Source organism: Centruroides sculpturatus, unplaced genomic scaffold (genome assembly GCF_000671375.1).
Source record: "Centruroides sculpturatus isolate CEXI.00-Female unplaced genomic scaffold, Cexi_2.0 scaffold1271, whole genome shotgun sequence".
Lineage (NCBI taxonomy): Eukaryota > Metazoa > Arthropoda > Arachnida > Scorpiones > Buthidae > Centruroides > Centruroides sculpturatus.
Window position 1 is genome coordinate 173,169 of NW_019385495.1, and position 20,714 is coordinate 193,882.

At 25.9% G+C, this 20,714-nt stretch overlaps 1 long non-coding RNA gene across 4 annotated transcripts; it reads right to left on the bottom strand.

Moving 5' to 3' along the window:
- Window positions 1-3,532: 3,532 nt before the first annotated feature.
- On the bottom strand, window positions 3,533-20,502 carry LOC111639515. 4 transcript variants are annotated; one of them, XR_002759080.1, is made up of 4 exons: window positions 19,493-19,765; window positions 17,291-17,450; window positions 8,016-8,161; window positions 3,533-3,665 (listed from the first exon to the last, which is right to left on the bottom strand). It is a non-coding gene; the product is annotated as an uncharacterized LOC111639515 (long non-coding RNA). The 4 variants fall into 4 exon arrangements; XR_002759081.1 differs by lacking the exons at window positions 3,533-3,665; window positions 19,493-19,765 and adding an exon at window positions 20,295-20,502 and having other exon boundaries at window positions 7,977-8,161; XR_002759078.1 differs by lacking the exon at window positions 3,533-3,665 and having other exon boundaries at window positions 7,977-8,161.
- Between the last annotated feature and the right edge of the window lie 212 nt (window positions 20,503-20,714).

Sequence of the window (20,714 nt, forward strand, 5' to 3'; positions counted from 1 at the left end):
TAAATTTGTGCAGAGATGTAATTGAAGTAGAACAGCAAATTGCAATACTTGCAAAATAGAATATTAATAATTGCAATAGATACTGTTGTGGAGAGTGGGGCCGGATTTGTACATAAGCTAAATAAACTACAGCTTAAGGCCTCGCATTATGAGTCTATAACTTAGGGCCTCGCATTTTTACATCCATCATTATTTAATGGAATAGAAGGGAAAGGCATGTTATATGTTATAATATAGGAAAGATTTTTTTTTTGTTTTTTGTGGATTATCCTTATTAGATTTTTGTAAAATAAATAGATTTTTGTCTTAATTCAAAGTTTTAGCAATATTTAAAAAAATTATCTAGAAAATAAAAAAGAAAATTAGATAAAACTGACCCGAATGGTTTAGAAATGTTAGGATTAATGACTAAAATTTCCCAATAAAAAACGATTAAAATTGATTAATGTAGATTATTATAAATTTTTTAGAAGAACCAGCTGTTTCCATCAATGACTCTTTAAAAAAAACTTTCTTAATGCAGGCAAAGTGCTTTCGATAATGCTAGATCGTGAATGATTACATAAGTAAAGATAGGCAGTAATAATAATTAAATGTAAGCAACCCGCAAAGTTTAAAAAAAAATCAATATTATCATATGATTTTCGTATATTCATTCAGGAATATTTGCAATCATTAATCTAACTATTTGTTTTCGTATTGAGTAGTTCGAGATAAATCACGTTCATTCATCACGACGTTGTTGGCTACCATCACGTGATGTCAAATAATAGTTCACGTAACTTATGTACGTGATGAATGAGGTGACAGTGAAAGAAATTAGAAGAGAAAGTTGTAAATATATCATCATTCTAGTGTCATCATTTTTGTAATTTTCGTTGCCAAGATTTATTTTATTTTTTAATTGTTCTTTAAAGAATTTGAAAATTTTAAACGTGTTTATATTACATTGTAAAATCGATAAGTGATAAGACTCTCTTACTCATTCCTTATCATCTATATTTTTTTCCAACTTTACATTAAGTACAGATATTAATTTTTTATTTTTACCTTTTCGCCCCACGGGCACTAAGATTTGCCTGTTTAATTATATCCATCGTGGTTTCTGCTAGGCCCGCAATGGGGGCGGCCAGTTGGTAAGGGATGGGGACAGACAGCGTGTGACAGATTCTATGGGGGATCCGGGTTCGATTCCGGGTCTACAGAGCATTCCAGCAGAGGGTCTGACATTCTTCCATATATATAATTAATTTTAAATTATTTTGCTTCAGAAATCTCTCATGGTGTCAAATATATCGATTATATATTGTAGTTTTTTCCCCTATTGAAAAACGTAATTTTTATTGAATTTCTAAAGTGAAACACAACGGAATCTCAGAAAAACACTTACTTCTTCGATTTTCTAAATAGAATTTAAAAGAGGGTACACTATGTGACAAATAATTTCCACATATTTGCTATTGGCATTCCTTGTTAGATTCTTTTATTCTAAACAGTTGTAATTTTTTGCACAGGTTTTCGTTTCTTTATTGATTATTACCTTAAAATTTAATTAGATTTCATTAAATCATATAGGCCTAACTTAACTGCAAACCTTATTTTTATCAATACTCAAACTTTTAATAATTAATTTAAAACTCGTTACAGCATACTTGAAATTTTACAAGTATCACGTTTCATTATTTTGATATTCTTCAATATAAAAATTTCTCTGAATCCTGACAATTTTGTAGAGGTTTCGCTTTAAAAAAATTCCATTATTAACATTCATTCATTCCATTTTTCTTTCTTTTTTAAAAAAATAACTTACAGGCGTATATTTGAACATGATACTACTGAAGATTTATACATCATTTTAAACAATTTTGTGATTAATCTACGAGCACAAAAAATCTCTTAGACTTTAAAATTTTGTACGTTTGTTTTTGACCTATTTCCGAATATTTTTCCACATTTAAATAAACTTGCTGGGACTGAGATCCTTTCATGTATTTCTTTAAATAAAAACTGTTTTGGTGTAAAAAAAATAGTTATTTATCCTCGGTTTTTGAAATAACCAGCACGAAATACTTATTATTTTGCGGATAAGCAATAACTGAATTTATTTCAGATTACATTTCTTTTAGATTTGTTCATACAACAAAAATAGTTATAAAAAATTTAATAAAAATACACTATGAGAGAGTAAGTCGAGTGTTTTTTTCCCGAAAACTTGATTGATAAAATCTCATTGTGCACTTTTTTTTAGATCAACACAAAAAAATAAATTTACAAATGGATAATGTATTAAGTTCAAAAATCAATTATTTTTCTAGTTAATTTATATATATTATTACTTTTAATAATATAACTTTATTCTAGGGGATATTATAAATACAAATGTTTATAATGTTGTCAATGGATAAAAAGGATAATATAAAAAGTGTTTATGATCCTTACAATGGGATAATATGATGCTCAATATATTATTATCCTCATTTTATAACATAGTTTCTTTTTTTATAAGACCGTAAGAGCTTTAAAATAGTACGAAGTGTGGAATTACATTATAAACGATAACATCTCATTCAGAGTATTTTCTTACCTGTTAAGGGGTGGAAAAAAAATTACGATTTGTTTCGATAATCTAAGTTGATACCGTTTTATACAAGAGACTAAAATTTTATGAGCAATCACTTCGTTTTAGCCACATAATCCCGTTTCTTTTCTTCTTAAGTCCGGTTTTATCCGACTCATTCTCAATATGGCTGACCTCATAAACTAAGAGAATTTTATGGATCTTGTCACACATAGCTTGATAAGGAGGCTTAATCGATACTTCTTGTCGACAGAATAGGAAAGTTTAATTAATTTTGATATGGTTTATCATTAAAACAAGCGGTTGACCGACATGTAAGATTTTGTCACGAGACGTATTCTGTCTCGGTTTAGGAAATAGAATGCCAATCTCAAAATTATCTCTTGTCAAAAATGATATGTTACGACCAGTTCTTTTTTAATTAAAAAATTGATGTGGCAATCAAATATAAAAATTCCTGTTCTCGAAATGAATAACATAAAAACATTAATTTTCCATCAGATCAATCTCTTAACAGAATATATTATTGATTTTTGTTATATAATACGGCCTATTGTAATCAGACGGTTTCCTAAAGAGCAATAAAAAATATGGTATATACTATTCAGAGGGTTTACAAAAAATAATAAAGAATGCTACTGCTGTTGCTGCAGATGATGATGATAATGATGATGATACGGTATATTCTACTCAGAGAATTTCTTAAAAAATTAATAAAGAACGATGATGCAGTGGGTATTCTACTCAGAGGGCTTCCTAAAGATTAATTAATAAACAATGATGATACGGAATATTTTACATATAAAGTATTGATTCGAATTGAATGATGTCGTTTAAATAATTTATTTAAATATTTGCCATATACTTAAGTTAAAAGATACTTTTATTTTAGATATAAAATTGAAATTAAATATTTAAAATACTGATAGAATTATATTAATATTTTAAATTTTGCTTATATATGTTTACACTCTATTTGATATTGGATCTTTCTTTATTTATTTATTGAGAGATTAAATAGAACATCTTATTTAATCTACGATTGAAGGAATATCTATTTTATGTCTTTGATGCAATTTCTTGCTTTCTGTAACGAGAAAGATAAATATAATATTATATAGAAAATATAATTAATATGACACATATTAATTATATAAGTGAAGATAAAAAAATACGTAATTTAAAAAATTCCAAAATTTTTATATAAACACGTTAAACATTTAGCATTTTTTATTTATATTAACAGTAAATAAATAATATAAAACTAATCATTCGTATATGATCTTAATTCCTAATTTGAAATTATTTTGTTTAAAATATGGATTAATTTATATAATTTTAGTTGTTTGTATAATAAAGAAATTTTAATTTTTTAACTGTTTTTATCTCTCATATAATGTTAATTAAAATTCAAGAAAGGTTTCGTAATCAAAAATTTCATATAAAGGTCAATAAACCTCATTTTATAGTAGTAAAATACTCAGATTCTGTACGTGACACAGTGATATACAAAACAATTAGGACCGTCGAAAATTGATTTTTTCAAAAAATTTTTTGCAGATAAATCTAAAAAGACTTATTTAACTTATATATAAAGAAGATATTTTTGTTCAATTTATATTCATTCGTTTATTTTTAATTTTTGGTAAAGGTGGCCTATGCCTCTCTGCCCTCCCTCGTATATGCATATGTCGATATAAACCCTGGAATTCTTTTGTAGATTGCCCCGTTCACAAGAGATTCGAGATCTTATAGAGAGATAAATGTAACATATTTATTTAATATATAACGAAAGAGCAATATAATAAATGTATCGCTTAATATAATATAAATTTTAATATTTTTATGAATTAAATAAAAAAACAAATGCTTATTTTTTTAAGTTGATAATATCAAAAATGCGCATATAACCGATGAAAATTTATAATTTTCAGAACATTTTTACATAGTTATTATGTTTTATTGTTTATAAAAATTAATAAAATATATTATTTTTGGAAAAATTACTTTAATTAAATATAAAAAATAATTCACAATACATTAAAAACGAATTTTATACGCTTTTGTTGACGATTTGCCGAAAATCGACGAATTTCGTAAAGCGAAAATTTCATTATTTTTAATTTTTTAACGGATTAAAGAAATTATATAAGCTAAAAATAATCATATTTTTCAATTTAGTAATTGTTTTAATAATATATAACTTAACTGTAAATTAATTTCGATATATCATTACAGTATTATCATTTCATAATAGTTTGCGTGTAAAGAAATGTTAAAAAATAAAAATTGCAGAAACATTTTTAAACAATTATCTAACGTCATAATATGCAAATTCAAAATTTATGTATTTAAATCTTATTAAAATTAAATAAAAATAACATGTTTATCGATAATAAACTACGTAAATTGCATTTTTCTAAAATTTTAAAAATATTCTTCAGGGGACTGTAAAGTTAGAATAAAAACTATATTAAATATTTGATAAATTACAAAAGAGTCATAAAAATGTACCCAATTTTTGAATATTATAAAATAGTATTTTCAAAATTTAATACGCTGAAATTACTTCAGATAATACACTTGAAGGAAAAAATGAATATTTATTTTTTCTTGAAAACTGTTTAAGAATTCTGTCGTTATAAAATGAGATATTTTTAGTCCTGCATTTTATAGTTTGCTTGTTTTAATTTTTAAAACTGCTAACCAAAATGTAGTTACACTATTTATATTTAAATTGTGTTATAATTTGAAAATGGAAATGCGTCGATAAAGCCGTGGTCATAATCTCAATTTATGACTAAAATTTTGAGAAATTTTACTATAAAAAGGTCTTAATATGTGTATGAAATTCAGCTGAAATTAGAGGCGATATTTTTTGTTTTTTTACTTATAACTCTTACTTGTATATTTTACTTGAACCAGGGCTGTCTAGAGCTTCTAAGGGGCCCGGGTGTGGAGCGGGCAGCTTTTGTTTTTTTTAACAAGTGAAGTACAGTACGTAGAGCACTTATTTATGAATAAAAAAGCTGTTTTTGTTAGTAAAAATAAGATAAATTACCGCTGCAAATCTAGAGAAAAGTTTCCAGCTTCCCTGTTGTATCTCTTTCGTTTCCTCTTTTTTAAAATGCATTTTATTGGGCTTCAATTTGAAAATATTGTAGACCTATAAATTCCCACTGTCGTCCGTCTGTTCTTTCTTAATCTCGAGAACGGCATCAGATACGTGAAAGTTGAAACCAGATTAGAAAGCTTCGTGGCAGGAAGCCTCGATTAACTATATAAAATCTTTCAGTTTGAAACAGAAGTTATGTTATTCAATTCAAAACTTTACCCCTGAAAATAGTTAGGTAGATGATCGACACGACTCTATTGTTAAAGGAAAAGTATGATGTACAGGGGCAAGCCACTACTAATTTGAGATGGAGAGCATATATTTTAAATTAAATAAATTTAAAAATATGATTAAAATTGCAACCCGGCATTGTGACGATGTCAAAATAAATAATTGCTCGTTTTTAGTTTATGTATATGAACTTTTTGCTTTTTATTATAATAATTACTGTATTACAGTTTTTTAAAATTAATATTACCGATTATATAACTTTTAAAGTTGTTATTAAAATATTAATTATACAACAGGTCTAAACACAGGATTTTTAAAATGTATTTTTTGTAACAGTTTATTAATTTTTACAATATTGTATAGGTACGTAAAATATCATAATATAGTAGACCGAAGAGAAACGAAACGGATGTAAAATAAATATAAGTTATATACAATATACTATTTAATTAATTATTTTCTTTTTTTAATGGGAACGGCAAAACTTGAAAACCTCTATGCACAGACTTGTAACACAAAATAAATTCTTATTACTATCAGATTGTGTAAATGTTTTTATATTGTTATATTTGCGAAATTATTTAATTTTAAATAGCTTATATTTTATTTAAATTTCTATTCATCGTAATTATCTTTTGCATAATTGAAAAATGACGAGTAAAGTCTTGAAACGAGCCCTTCCAATTTTTTTCCTCTTTCTATCTGTCTTGTTCCATTCCCACAGCAATCAAATTTCTCTTTAGTGTTTTCCCTTCGGATTAGAGTCTTCCGAATGCCCTTCTAATGTTTTATTTTGTCTAAATTGAGTTTGATAACCCCCTATCATTCATTCTGCTCAACTGATCTACCCACTTCGGATTGTATTAGATCTCAAGAGAGTTAGCACTTTTATCACCTGGACAATAACTGCAGTACCCTAGAGCACGACTACTGTGAAGTTAACTATTGTTTATTAGTTACATCCGAGTCTTCAGTCTCCGTTCATGATTTCAAAGCCACAATAAAGCAAATTTGAAGAGTAGGGAATAAACGAGATGACACTTTGTTAACCTATTGTGTATCGTTGGCCATTTGAAATAAGAGTTTCGGTACAGGTTGCAGTTTAATTGGACTATTCGACTATTTCTTATACTATCAAAAGAGAACAACGTGACAATATGAAAACGTATGTTTCAATCAATGAGCAATACTGAGACCAAACCAAAGCTACAGTATTGAATGACTTAGGTCAAAGACTTTAGTTAGGAACAATACGTACTCATTTGTCCTTTGTTTCGATTTAGCTTTACATAATAAATACAGCTTCGAAAAGTAATAATCATTATTTTTGTTTACAGTACTTATGTTAATTTTTGTGTCATTTTAATTAAAAATTTATCCATTATTATAAATCATAATAGATATTCATACAAGATTTATAATAAACAATATACTGTAGTGTATAATAAACATCAAATCGTTATATAATATAATATACAATATTATATAATTCGTTAATTGTTGCATTCTCAAACTATCCGTTTATTAGCTTCGCTGATCCGATACGATAGTTCCATTCAATTACTAATGTTAACGCGTGTTATAAAGGATTTTCATGTAAGTTTTAAAACTTGTTTTACTTTATTTAAACATTATAAAATATAAATATATATTAAAAAATAATCACGTATAAAAATTATATAACCAAAGCAACATTTTATGAAAATGTAAAATAACTTTTTCTTTATTTTATTTGGCCCATTAGTGGCCGAGTAAATTAAACCATTAAACACTAGTGTTTGAACACTTGAATCAAACATCCGAACACCCAAACCATTAAATACTGGATCGTGGATTCGCGCCTGGCCAACGGCTTGCTACATAAACTTTTCTTTACGTATCTGATACCTAAATAGGTGCCAATTTTCTATAGAAAGTCCTCCCAGGAGGCATTCTTTCCTTGGCAAATCGCCCATGTGTTGCATTGCTTTATTCCGTATATCCTATCCTTTATTTTATTTATAAATATTATTTCAGCGATATATTTCAGTTTTAGACTTTTATTTTGTCGGTTTTATTTAAATTTCTTTTTATTTAATACAGTAATTTCACCTTTTTTTTAATGTTGCTTTTCTCTTTCATTGTTGAATTTCTCGTTTATCAATGGCATAGTTTTACTATTTGTCATTGATCGGATCATCAAATACACTTGTATATCACTCCCTTTCTTGGCAATTTTTCCTTACATTTTCTTCTTTCTTTAAAGTTTGTTTGAAAAAACTTAATTAATTTATAATATTCTATAAATATCTTAAAATATTAAATATATTTTTAATTTACTAAACAGATTTTATTGAATTTTTTAAAATTAGTTAACGGCATAAATATAATCAATACAGTGGCATTTAGTTATTAATAAAGAGAAAAAAAAGTTAATTTTTAAAACAGGAATTGCAATTTAAAATTTCACGAAAAGAAGTTTAGAGTATTATAATGTAAAATTATTTTTCTAGAAAGAGACTGGCTTATAAGATAAAAGGATTTCTAATGATAGTATTTTTTCCATTCTCTTTACAGGAATGAAGTGAGACTGAATCAATTATCCCAATGAAAACTAACAGAGATGCATTCAGAGCTACTACTGTTATTTATTTAGAAACATGAATTTTATATCACTGAATTAATTTCTCTTCTTATAATTAAACACGCAATATTTATCATTTTTCGGATTTATTGCCGATAATTTTTTCTAAATACAATTAAACCTGTGAACAACGGACACTGACGGAAACAAAAGAAAAAAAATATGGCCGTCGTTAAGAAGTTCCATTATAAAACGATAATTATTGTATTTAAATATTTTCTTAAATCTTCGATTTTGAAAGAAAATTAACGAGAAAATTGTGTTCTTATTATTTTTCTGAATATTTTATAACGCCTTACCGAATGTAATGTAATTATTATAATTTAGTGATGTAATTATCAAGTTATTAGCACAGTTTTTAAGTAAAATTTTAATTTATATACGAACAAAATTTTAATTAAGATACGTTTTGCCATAAATTATTTTTATTTATTTCACTTTATTTTTTAATTATGGAATTTTGTGTAAGTTACTGAGTAATAATAAAGTAAATTAAAATTCATTGCGGTTAACTACGACGACTATTTGATGAATTAAAAACTTCCACACTACAGATTATTCATGAAAGCCATACATTCATGTGTATAGTAAATTATATCAGATAATGTTTGAGATATTTTATTTACAGGAAATAAATGTAAGAATTTTCATAAAAAATTTAACTATAGATATGCTTAAAAATGAAGAATTTATTGCCATTAAAAAATATAGTTTTTAAAACAAAACGCATACATTTAAACGTATGAAATTACTCTGGAGTGGTAATTATTGTCTAGAGACATCGCCTGTATTAATAAATAAATAATTAATTTAATTAATATTTCTACAAAAGTATTTATCGGAATTGCAGTGTAAATATTTCACATTTTTAAACCAAAATTATACAAATTCAAACGATTGAAAACTTTAAAATCGGGATTAAAAATGAATAAGAAGAATGCATTCAACATTTCACTTCAAAGAATAAAGAAAAAGAAGATGCACATGCCTGTTACATTTGAAAAAATAAAAAATAAAAATAAAACAGAAATGTTAAATGCCTATTCAGTCGGTGAGTTCCCTTTTTTGAATTGATCTTTCTGTCAAAAATCTTTTTCTTTAGGGCAACTAAAAATCAATGTAGTGTAGTTTCCTATTATCTGTAAACATAGTCTAGTTTTCCAGACAGTTGCTGATCTCTATCCATTTCTACAGTATTAAACAATGCTTTTTTTTCTGTAATAAAATATTACATCAATTAACATTTATAAAATCATTTACTATATAGCCTAAATTTTTTTTTTAATATTATCGTACATATTGCATGATTTTTTATTAGTGTGGTTGAAGTTACTTCTGCAGACATAAAGGTCATATGTAGTCTTTTCTCTTTATTGGCCTTTTGCCAACACGAGAGAGATTTATACAGAAATTTTTAAACGTAGTTTAGAAGCGAACGTGTAGAAAATAATAAAAAAATATTATTCTCAATGAAAATACAGAAAAAAACAAAAATATATTGAATTTTAAATCTCTAGTAATTCCGTCTCCCTAGGAAAAATACATATTTTAATTCAATTTTCTTGCAAATAAATCTTCGTAAAACTAAACTCTTTTTAAACTCATAAGTTTATGATAAAGTAGGAAAAGAAATTATAGATATTTTTTAATGTTTTACTGATAAAATAGTCCATTATTTATACAGTAGACTATAAGAAATATACTTGAAATTAGACTGACAGTGACAGAAAAACTGATTTTTAAAATAAATTTTCTCTTATATTTTACGATTGGAAAATACTTTAAAAAATAATTAATTATTTAATTTTTAAATAATATTTTTAGTTTTAACATAAAATAACCTTTAATATTTTTTATTTTTTTCCTCGAAAAAATTTAAAATTGCAAAAAAAATAGAATCTGAAGTATAAAAATAAGCTCTAACAATTGATTATATCCTTATTCTTCTTATGTTATAAATTTAACCAAGTTTCACTAATTAGATAGGAAATAAGGTCTATAACTTGTTCAATTCTTTGCCTGAAGAAGTTTAGTTCCTGAAAAAAATTTAGAAACTAATAAGAAAATACTGAGATAATTAGAAAATCGATGGGAAAAAAATGTTAATTTGTGTACGTAAATAGATAAGATATGTATTTCAACGCATTATTATAGAAAAGGCAAGAAAATAATATTTTTTAATAAAATATCTTAATGAACTAGAAAATCGCAAAGTCAAATTAAACAAGGAATGAAAAATGAAAGTCGTTTATGGAGGCTAAAATTAAAATTTAAAGAAAAAAATATATAAAAGAATGGGTTACAAATAAAATATTATATAAAAAAAAAACAACATTGACGAAGGAGAAATATGAAGGTGAAATGGTACAAATGGAACATAAAAGCTAGTGAAAGAAGAGGAAAAAATGATAACATAAACAGAGTAAAAAAGTTGTAAGAATAAAAGTCAAGAGAATTGTAAACAAGTCAAATAATTCGGAGAAAAAATACAAAGTTTTAAAATGGCGAAAACAAAGTTAAAAAAATAATAATAAAAAATAAGATTTCTGAATCAATTTATTAATACTCATATTCATATTACCGAAGAAGATGTAATTTATCGATTTTCTAATTACTTTGGACAATGGGGAGTCGTGTGCAGCTAGAACGACTAACAAGATAGTAATCATTTCATATAGGAATAATTTACGTACCAAGTCTCAATCAGATAAACACGATTGGCTTGGATGAAAACTTAAACTTTTATCGCTTAAATATTTTATTTTCTTTTCAATTTAAAACATTTTTGTAATTAATATTTTATAATAGATTTTAATAAGAAAAACATTTAAAAAAGTATTGCAAATTATCCTAATAAATTGAGCTTCCAAGATATAATTATTGCCAAATTATTTGATTTATTATAACAGTTTTGAAATAACACTTCAGTTAAAATCAATTAAGATATTTGCCATTTGCAATTCAATGATTTCTATTAATAGTAATTCAGATTTGGATAATTAAAGCATTTATTTTCTCTGTTTGTCTTCCAGTTTAATAATGTTAAAGTTTAAACGTTTCTAAAAACTATTTTTAAATCGGAATAATGTATGCTAATGCCTAGTAAATCTGTAGACTGTGCTTAAATTCTTAAGATCAGTTGAAAATTGAAAATAAAAACTATTTCGAAAATAACGATAAGTTGGATTTAAATTTTATAAAAATTGAGAAGAAAAATCGATTTTTATGAAAGTATAAAACGGTATATTTTAGGAAAGGCAATGGAAAAATAAATAAAATTAAAAATCGTGCCTAATTAATGACTGATTTGTTAATTGGAAATGAAATTTAGGTATATAAATTCTGTTTATAAATGACTCATTCGTTCTAAGCAATTAAATAAGACTTACGAAGCAATTTTAATAAGCTCTTCTATCGAATAATTCCGTATAAATTTGCTAAAAGAAAGAATTTCTATTCGAATCAATAGAATATTTATGTTAGAAATGAATTTTTAATTAATTTTGTCAATAGAAGATAAAATTTATCATGTCAAAGTAAAATAATTTCTTTACGCATATTATACGTAAGACTTTTACTCAAATCTTTCAATGCTACAAGGTATATTTTGATAAGAAAAATTAAAATATTTCTACTTTCTATTTTTATATTGAAATAAAATATTTCGTATTGCATGGTATACGCAGTATACCTTGATAAAATACTCCTACAATTCAGACATTTTTCAAATTCTTTCAATATTCTTGGGTTTATGTTTGTATGAAAAACTGATAAGCTTTTATCATACTCCTGTTGACGTCTCATAACAATTTATAGTGGGATATAAAAATATATTTCTTAAAGAAATATCAATGTAACTCTAATTTTCTTCTTAAAATTTATATATTTGTATCATTACGAAAGAATAAATTATACCATTTTATTATTGAATTTGACAATATTGTGAAAAGTTATAGCTTCTAGCTTCAAAGGTTTCTCAGATTAAGTTTTGCAAAAACATCGAAGCAAATAAAGAAAATAAAATAAGAATTTTAAGCACCGTTTTAATGCTAAAATTCGAATTATAGAAATAAAAAAATTGTTTTCAAATAATATATCACACAGTTTAATTAAATATAATAAAGATAATCGTTTATTTAATTTGCCTAATATTAAATAAAAAGACTTTTCAATTTGTTATATTCTAGAGTTTTCATCAAACTTTAAAATTATTATATTTATAAATAAAAACTTTTAAAACATATTCATTAAATCGATAAAAAAAATAAATAAAAATTTCCTATTATTTTACGAATGTTTTCTAGTCAAATAGAAAATTTAAAATCAAATTCGAATATCACGAATTGATTCAAATTTTCTGTTTTTTTTTTAACGCAAATAAATATTATAATAGCGTGCTCTTATTAAAAATTTAAAAGCTTTAATATTAAAGCTTCTTCAATATCTAATGCATTCTTATAGACTGATCTTGATTCTATAAAATCAATGAATCTTAACGACGAAAACTTTTAAAACCCAAAAATAGTCGAACTTTTAATAACAGCCACTTCTAAACGGCGGCCATTTTTTTTTGTTTTCTTCTCAGTGGCTTTTTTCAGAGGTTTAATTGTATAATTTACAGTACAATACTGTATAGTACATGCATTTTTTATATACAAGTCTTAATAAAAATACAGTATAAACTTTTGACTTTTCCTGCTGGTTTTTATATAACAGAGAAGTATGACGATCGGCCAAAAACGACCCCGCAAGATTTTTACATTTTTGGACTCGGGAAGCCTTGAAACGTCGAGAAATGCAAAAGTTAGGTTTTTTCTATATGTATGGATATTAGTATGTATGAGGATGGCATGACTTTTCTCACCCACTTTCAAGCTTAATAACTCCCGTGCCTTTTGTCGAAAATTTCTGAAATTTTTCAGTGAGGTTTGTGTATTAGAAGGAAATGTTTTTACTAATTTTTAAAAAAATCAGACCATTGGTTCGGGAGATATTAAAGGGATGAAATCGTATCTCAAGAAGCTTCCAAGTTATGAAATGTTTTTTACTCGCACAAATTTTTAGTTTACCAAAAAATAAATGTACTGTACTTCTTTCGAATTTGTTTTCTCAAAAATCCTCTTCACTCTCAATATTAATTTTTTTTTAAATGTTTTTTTTAAAAATAACTTTTTATAGAATAAACTGGCTGAGTTCTAACTTTTTCAATATACAGTATACAGCCAATATACAGTATTAATAAAATAGTTTTTAGAAACTGATATTTTCCCAACATCAACTTCAGGGTAAAAATATAAAAACTATTTTTTAAAATAAAATTCTTTGAGATAAATATATTTTTTGTGTTATTAATCACAAATTTTATTTTTTATCACTATTAAATTAATCCCTATTTTTATCGAAATTAGACCGTAAGATCTTTATTTTCTAAAGAGAAGGGAAGAGTCATATTTAAAAAGTTGTTAAATGATCCCCATTTACGAATAATCATTCGTATTAGTAATTTCATGTAAATCTGAAGACTTAAAGGTAATGATAGCAATTATTAGGAATGAAAACAAATTAAAAATATATCTAGCAGCAACGTTGTCAACTATTTAAATATAAAGAAAAGTTTTTTTAATCGTATTTTTAAGAAAATAAATAAGAAAAACAACTTTAAAATTCTATATTATCCGGTTCGTCTTTTAAATAATTCAATGATATTTTCCATTTAAATATATAAGTTATTATGTTGAAACAGAATAGCGATTCCAAATACTTCTTATGTGTTACCGTCAATAAATATATCAAAAAACATTTTACAACTAATAATAATAATAATAATAATAATAATAATAAAATTATATTTTATGGATTTTAATACATTTTATTTTAAATATACTTTCAAATTAAGCCATATTTAGCATTTTAATTATATATAATGTATTAATAAACAACGTGAATAATATAGCATATAAAAAGGGAGATATATTAATATACAGTGGCGGCCTTAGGGAGTGGCGAGCAGGGCAATCGCCCGGGGCCTCGCTCTTGGAGGGGCCTCGCGCAACAACCAAGTAGAAAAAAGTTGATATTTAAAACTTTTTATTTTATCCTTGGCTATTAGTTATAACAATAAAATAAATTTAATTTATAGTACAGTATATATTAATATTAATAAGTGCCTACTATTTCAATTCACATACTTTGCACAAAGGACAAGGGCCTCGCAAAGATCTGCCGCCCAGAGCCTCGCAATGGATAAGGCCGCCGCTGTTAATATATATATATATTTTAAATTATTTCTGTTCTAAGTTTATATAACGTGTTAAATATATATATATTTAACAGGTTATATCAACTTTTCTAATATATTCGTATTACCTTCACAGAAAAACTGAAGGATGCAGAGATAGTTTTTGATTCAAGAAGAGATGACAAATGAATTTTCTTTTATAATTTCTTTTGATGAGATTTTTATATACATTCACTAAAAGCAATGCTGTTTAAGTGATTATTAACCGTATTTTGTGTTTAAAATTAAATTATTAATCTTGTATTAGCCTAAATTCAATTAATAAAATTAATGTAACTCTATAATTAATTTTTTTAAAATTATATTCATTTTTAAAAGAAGAAATGTATTTTTGATTACAAGGATTACCTATATTCATTGCTAATTTATGTATAATCTATATTGTTAATGGTCAAACAAACTTGTCATCGCATAAACGGAAACTGACGTTGAATCTTTAACAAGCCAACATACTAATCAGTTTACTCATTAAAATTCTGTTTAGCTATATTTTATATAATTAAAATTTTAAAATGTCTTATTTTCCAGTTTAAAAAGTTATTTCTCCAGCTCATAACTTAAGATTAGAGACATAATTTGGCTCCCGAACTAATTGAAAGATTGGATCATCCTGATTCCTGATCCAATCTTTCTAATACAAGATCATTCATCTTCTATGGTATATCAAAATCCAATTTATCTACGTTATTTTTAAAATTTTTATTAAAAATCTGTGAAAAATATTCAATTATGTGACTATGCTTTTAAATAATATTTGCAAAAATAAATAAATAAATAAGATATTTTTTCAATAATTTATTCAATTGTTTATAATTCTAAAGCGCTACATTCTTCCTAAATATTGAAGTAAAATTCAAATTAATTTCGATTATTTTTACTTAATCTTAAGCATTAAAAGTCTAAAAATAAATTTCAAATTTTATATTATATCATTTACAATTTTAGTAGTTTTACTGTACTGTACATTACATACTGTATAATTACGTAAAACAAATATGGATGGTCATGCAGGTAATCGTTACGATGCGTTACAAGGGGTTGGGGTGCTTACAAAAACGTTACGTAATGCTAGAATCTCAACCCTTGGGTAAAAGAATGATTAATTTTTGTTTCTGAAGTGCTGTCATTGCTTTGTATGTAATTAATAAAATAATCTCCAAGTTCGGTAGGCTACTCAGTGCTGTGGATTATTTATTAGTTAAAATGAAGGGAGTTGATAGGCGATATGCGTTACATAATTTTGGGGCAGAATATATGCATTAAGTTACGTTACGGAGCTTAATGCGAACTTTATAGAGCATTAAGGGAAGTAAAATGGTAGTTGAAAGGTATAAAAATAGCGTTATATAATTTATGGGCAATCCCTAAATGCTGGTAAATAGATAAATTATTTATTTTGAACAAATAAAAATAGATTAAGTGTCTTTATTTAGTGCAAGAGTTTTTGAAATAAAATATTATTATTGTTATATATTATTGTTAAAAATGTAATCTGTCTGTTTACTGATGTATAATTAGAGCATTGGCATTGGATGTTTAGCATTTATGATGTCTTAATACTACGAATAAATGCATTGATTTATTAAAATTGACGAATTTCTCACTCAAATAAAAAAGTAGAGACATTAAAGTGAAATATCTAACTTGTCAATAGCTTGTATATCAATTAAAAATACAACCGTTCCTCTTTGGTGTAGGCTTAGAATTAATGTGATTATTAATGATTACGTGTTTAAACTAATGTCATCGAGGTTATGTCGCGACTCTTAATCTTAAAACGCCAATAATTAGTTATCAACGAGTAAAATTAATATAATTTAAACTTTAATTATTAATTCGAATATTATCCTGACATTAAACTAATCTGGCGTGTAAGTACGGGCGAAAATGATTGAAAAATAAGGCAGAACAAGTTATCAAAGACTGCATTTACGGGTAACAATGAATGTAATTAGATGGTTATTACTGATGTGATGTAGTAGACGACTTTTTCTTTGTCGAGAAATGCTACAGGCGTGATAAATGATGGCATTCGGCCAGCACTCAGCAGGTGTGATGTCACATATAGGCAACCGCTTGGATGAATCAAAATTTTCATAAAGGCAGGGTCATTGAGAGGGAAGCTGGAAAATTTTTCCCATGACCGGAGAAAACTTAGGGCCCGTAGTGGTTCTCACCCGTATAAATTAATATTATTTTTACTAAGAAAAAAATCTTTAAGACAGCTTTTAAATAAAGAAACATTCTATGTATCATTTGTTCAAAAAAATGGTAAAAGACAGAGAGGGCCCCATATAAGCTCTCGGCGGCCCTGCATAAAAGCATCCACTTTAAGAAAAAGTACATAATATTAAATAATAATACACATTTGATTAATTATTGAAAAAAATTCTCTAAAAATTAAGATAAATATTAAGTTAATTTTGTATGTTTACTTGTATATACCAGTTATCTTCATTTATTTTTATACGAATAATTCATATTTTTAGAAGTTTTCAGAAGATGATGTTCGTTTTCGAATTCGATTTTAAACTTGTATGTTTTTTCTTAAAAATACAATAGATTCTTGATTTAATGGACTTCGGATTTAACGGATAAAAAATTTCTGTCATAAAGAAAAAAGCAGAATTATTTTAAATTTATTCTCGGATAAAGCACGATACAAGATAAACCAACGACTAACAATGTTTTAATACATTCTGTACAGCACATTCGTTATTAATATATGCTTTTAAAACGCATTTGTTTTAACGTTCTTTCGGTAAGAGAAGACCCCAATTATTTCGTTAAACCTAAGGTATCCTACGGTATTAATAATTAACATTTTACATAAAATATTATGTACAAATTCTTTTAATTTAAGTTTCTAGAGATAAAACTCTATTAAACACAAATGCAACATCCTTTATAAATGAATAAGAAAAATATTAGATATTATTATTCTATACAAATGAAATATTAATTGTATAATATCATTGATGAATAAATAAAACGTAAACTTCAAAAGGAATTTAATAAATGTTTTTTAAGATTTTAGGTTTTATTTATAAACTTTTAAACTTTAAGTATATCTATAAAATGCCATATTCTAAAAGGGGAAAAACAAATAAAAAGTTGAATTCGTTGAATTATAAATGAAGTTATAATCTTTTAATGCGATATATTTTATTAAAAAACACCGAAGAATTTTAAATTAAATGAGATTACCTGAAGTATAACCATCTGAAAAGTTTTTGTTATGAATCTTTTAATTCACATATCTCAAGTTTTTCCTTGTTGCATACATTTAGTGAAATCGCATTAATTCTAATGAAATATATTAAACTCCTCTTGAAATTCCCTATTGAGATAGATTATATTTATGTAAATATCCTTTTACGATATGTAATTTAACTATATTTCCATAAAAAGCATATCTTTAACACTTTCGAATAAAATCACGTGTTCACATCCGATAAAGAAGGGAAACAGAGACTGCTCACTCTAATACGCCCTCTAGCCTCTTAATACAGCAACGCCACTCTAGGATATGACGTGGTAACACGTGGTCGGTGTCACGTGTTTTGACGCAGCATTCTGTGAACAGAAGTGCAATATAAAGCGTTGATATACGACCGGAGTTCACTAAGTCTTGTTGCAACCACTGCGTACCGAATGTGCGCAGAAGTTGACCGGACCACGTTGTACAGTGCTGCAGTGCAGATCATCCCTCTAGTGTCCTGTGCTGATTTCTAAGTCGAACATCATGAATTACTCAGCTGGGGGAATGTCCAATGTCCACTCTAAAAGGGAGAGAGAAGTTAACAATAGCGGAAATCAACAAAAGGATGGACAGGGGAAAGCCGAGAATGCTACTTTCGCCGATCAACTGGCTGTAAGTATCGCTTGTGTGATGTTTCTTAACATCTTTCCTGAAATACGCATCAATTGTCTATGTTAAAAAAAAAAAAAGATATATTCCTCGTGCCTCACTATCTAAGTTTACAATTTAAAAATAAACCTATCGAGCTTAAGAGCAAGCTTATTTTGTAAGTCGTTGGTCAACTTTACACAAAAAATACCTCGATAAATTCCAAATAATCGAAAAGAGAAAGATATTATAGATGTTTTTCGTTGCGCCTGCACAAAAGGTCAATACACCGAATGTCTTCTAAACGATATAGACAAACTTGGCATTGAAGTTTATCGGATATAAATGCTCTCTACTTATCTTTCTACGCATAAAAATATCGGAAAAATTAGAAATATTTCACGAAATTTTAACTTTGCCATCGTTTAAGACTAAAAATACTATTTCTATTATTATATTTTAAGAAATCGAAAATAATTTTATTTTGTTTATGCGTGTTTTTAATATGGAAATTTCTATTGAATATCATTTAAAAAATTTAAGTTAATTATGCAAATTAATTTTGAATTAAGTCTGAGTCTATATGTAAAATATTTTAAATTAAACAAATGTATATATTCAATTAAAAGTTATATATTATTATTTTAATTTTTATCCGAGTATAATTTCCAATTTGAAAAAAAACCACTCGAAAATTTTAAGGAAGTGATCTTTTCATTTCCTCAGCGGGAAATTTTTAGTAGAAGTATACAGTATATGAAATAAAAATAGAAAAAATGAGGGCTATTCGTATTAACCTTTTCATGTGAGAACGTGATGTGAATCACATATAATAAGTATTTTCTTCATGGTCAGCACTTATACTACCGAGTTATGCTCCTTTGTATTCTTTTGGTAGCATCTTCGTAAGATAAATTATATATTTTCAATAGAAAAGAGTGAATTAAACTTCGAAATTCCTCACAATGCTTAACATACTGGTTCGAAAGTTTTGTATTATTACGATATAAAAGCACGTATTACTTGTATTGTTACGTTTAAAAAAATATTTTTTGTTACATATCACATGATTCTCAGAAGCTTAATTTGTTTAAACTTTAATGAAATGATCGTGTGGTTAATTTCCGTTAAGAAAAGAGAAGAAATGTAATAAATTCGAGCTTTAAAAATGCTATTCGTTTAGATGTTTTATTGGTTAGAAACGATTTTCTTATTTGCAATTCTAAAAATGTTCGAGGATTTTCTTCTGCGAATATTTCTTTCTAATTGTCTGTAACCACTTTTTATTCATAGGATTACATAAAACCGGGTTTAACGTCTTTAGCACTTACTTTAAATTAAACTAAAAGGAAATCTTACGAAACGATAGACAAAAGAACAGAAAAATTATTAGTTTAATATAATTAAAACAACTTTTAATAGATTTATTATTTAAATTCGCAAAATTTTAATACGTAAAGTTACACAAAATTATCAGTTAAATGAATTTGCATCTTTTATTTTAAAGACATAAATCGGTATTTTTAATTGATAAATTTAGCGCATTAATTAAAATAATTCAAGACTACAATAATAATATTATTATACGAATATTCTTACAATTTGGACGCTGTAATGGGCATGTTATCAATATTACTCTATCAATATCATCAGTGGCTGTATTTGTAATTGCTTCCTATGAGGATCTTAATGAAACTTTAGTGATGTTGGATTCCTAAGAACAATTGGTCATTTCGGTGGGTCTTCGATTTATTGGTTTTCATTGTCCATGTAACAATTACCGATAGAAAGTACAATGTTTATTATTAGAAAGTTCAACTTTTACTTTAGTTAAAGTTTTTTTTATATGAATTATAGAGTAATATAACATTAATAAATCACTATAACTAAGGCATAACTAATTGTCAATTAGTAGAAACAGATGAAAACATTATGACTTTTCTTCTTATGTAACTAAATCTTCATGCAGAAATTCTAGAGAATAAAAAGTTTTTATTGAAGTTATTTTATAATTTTTAA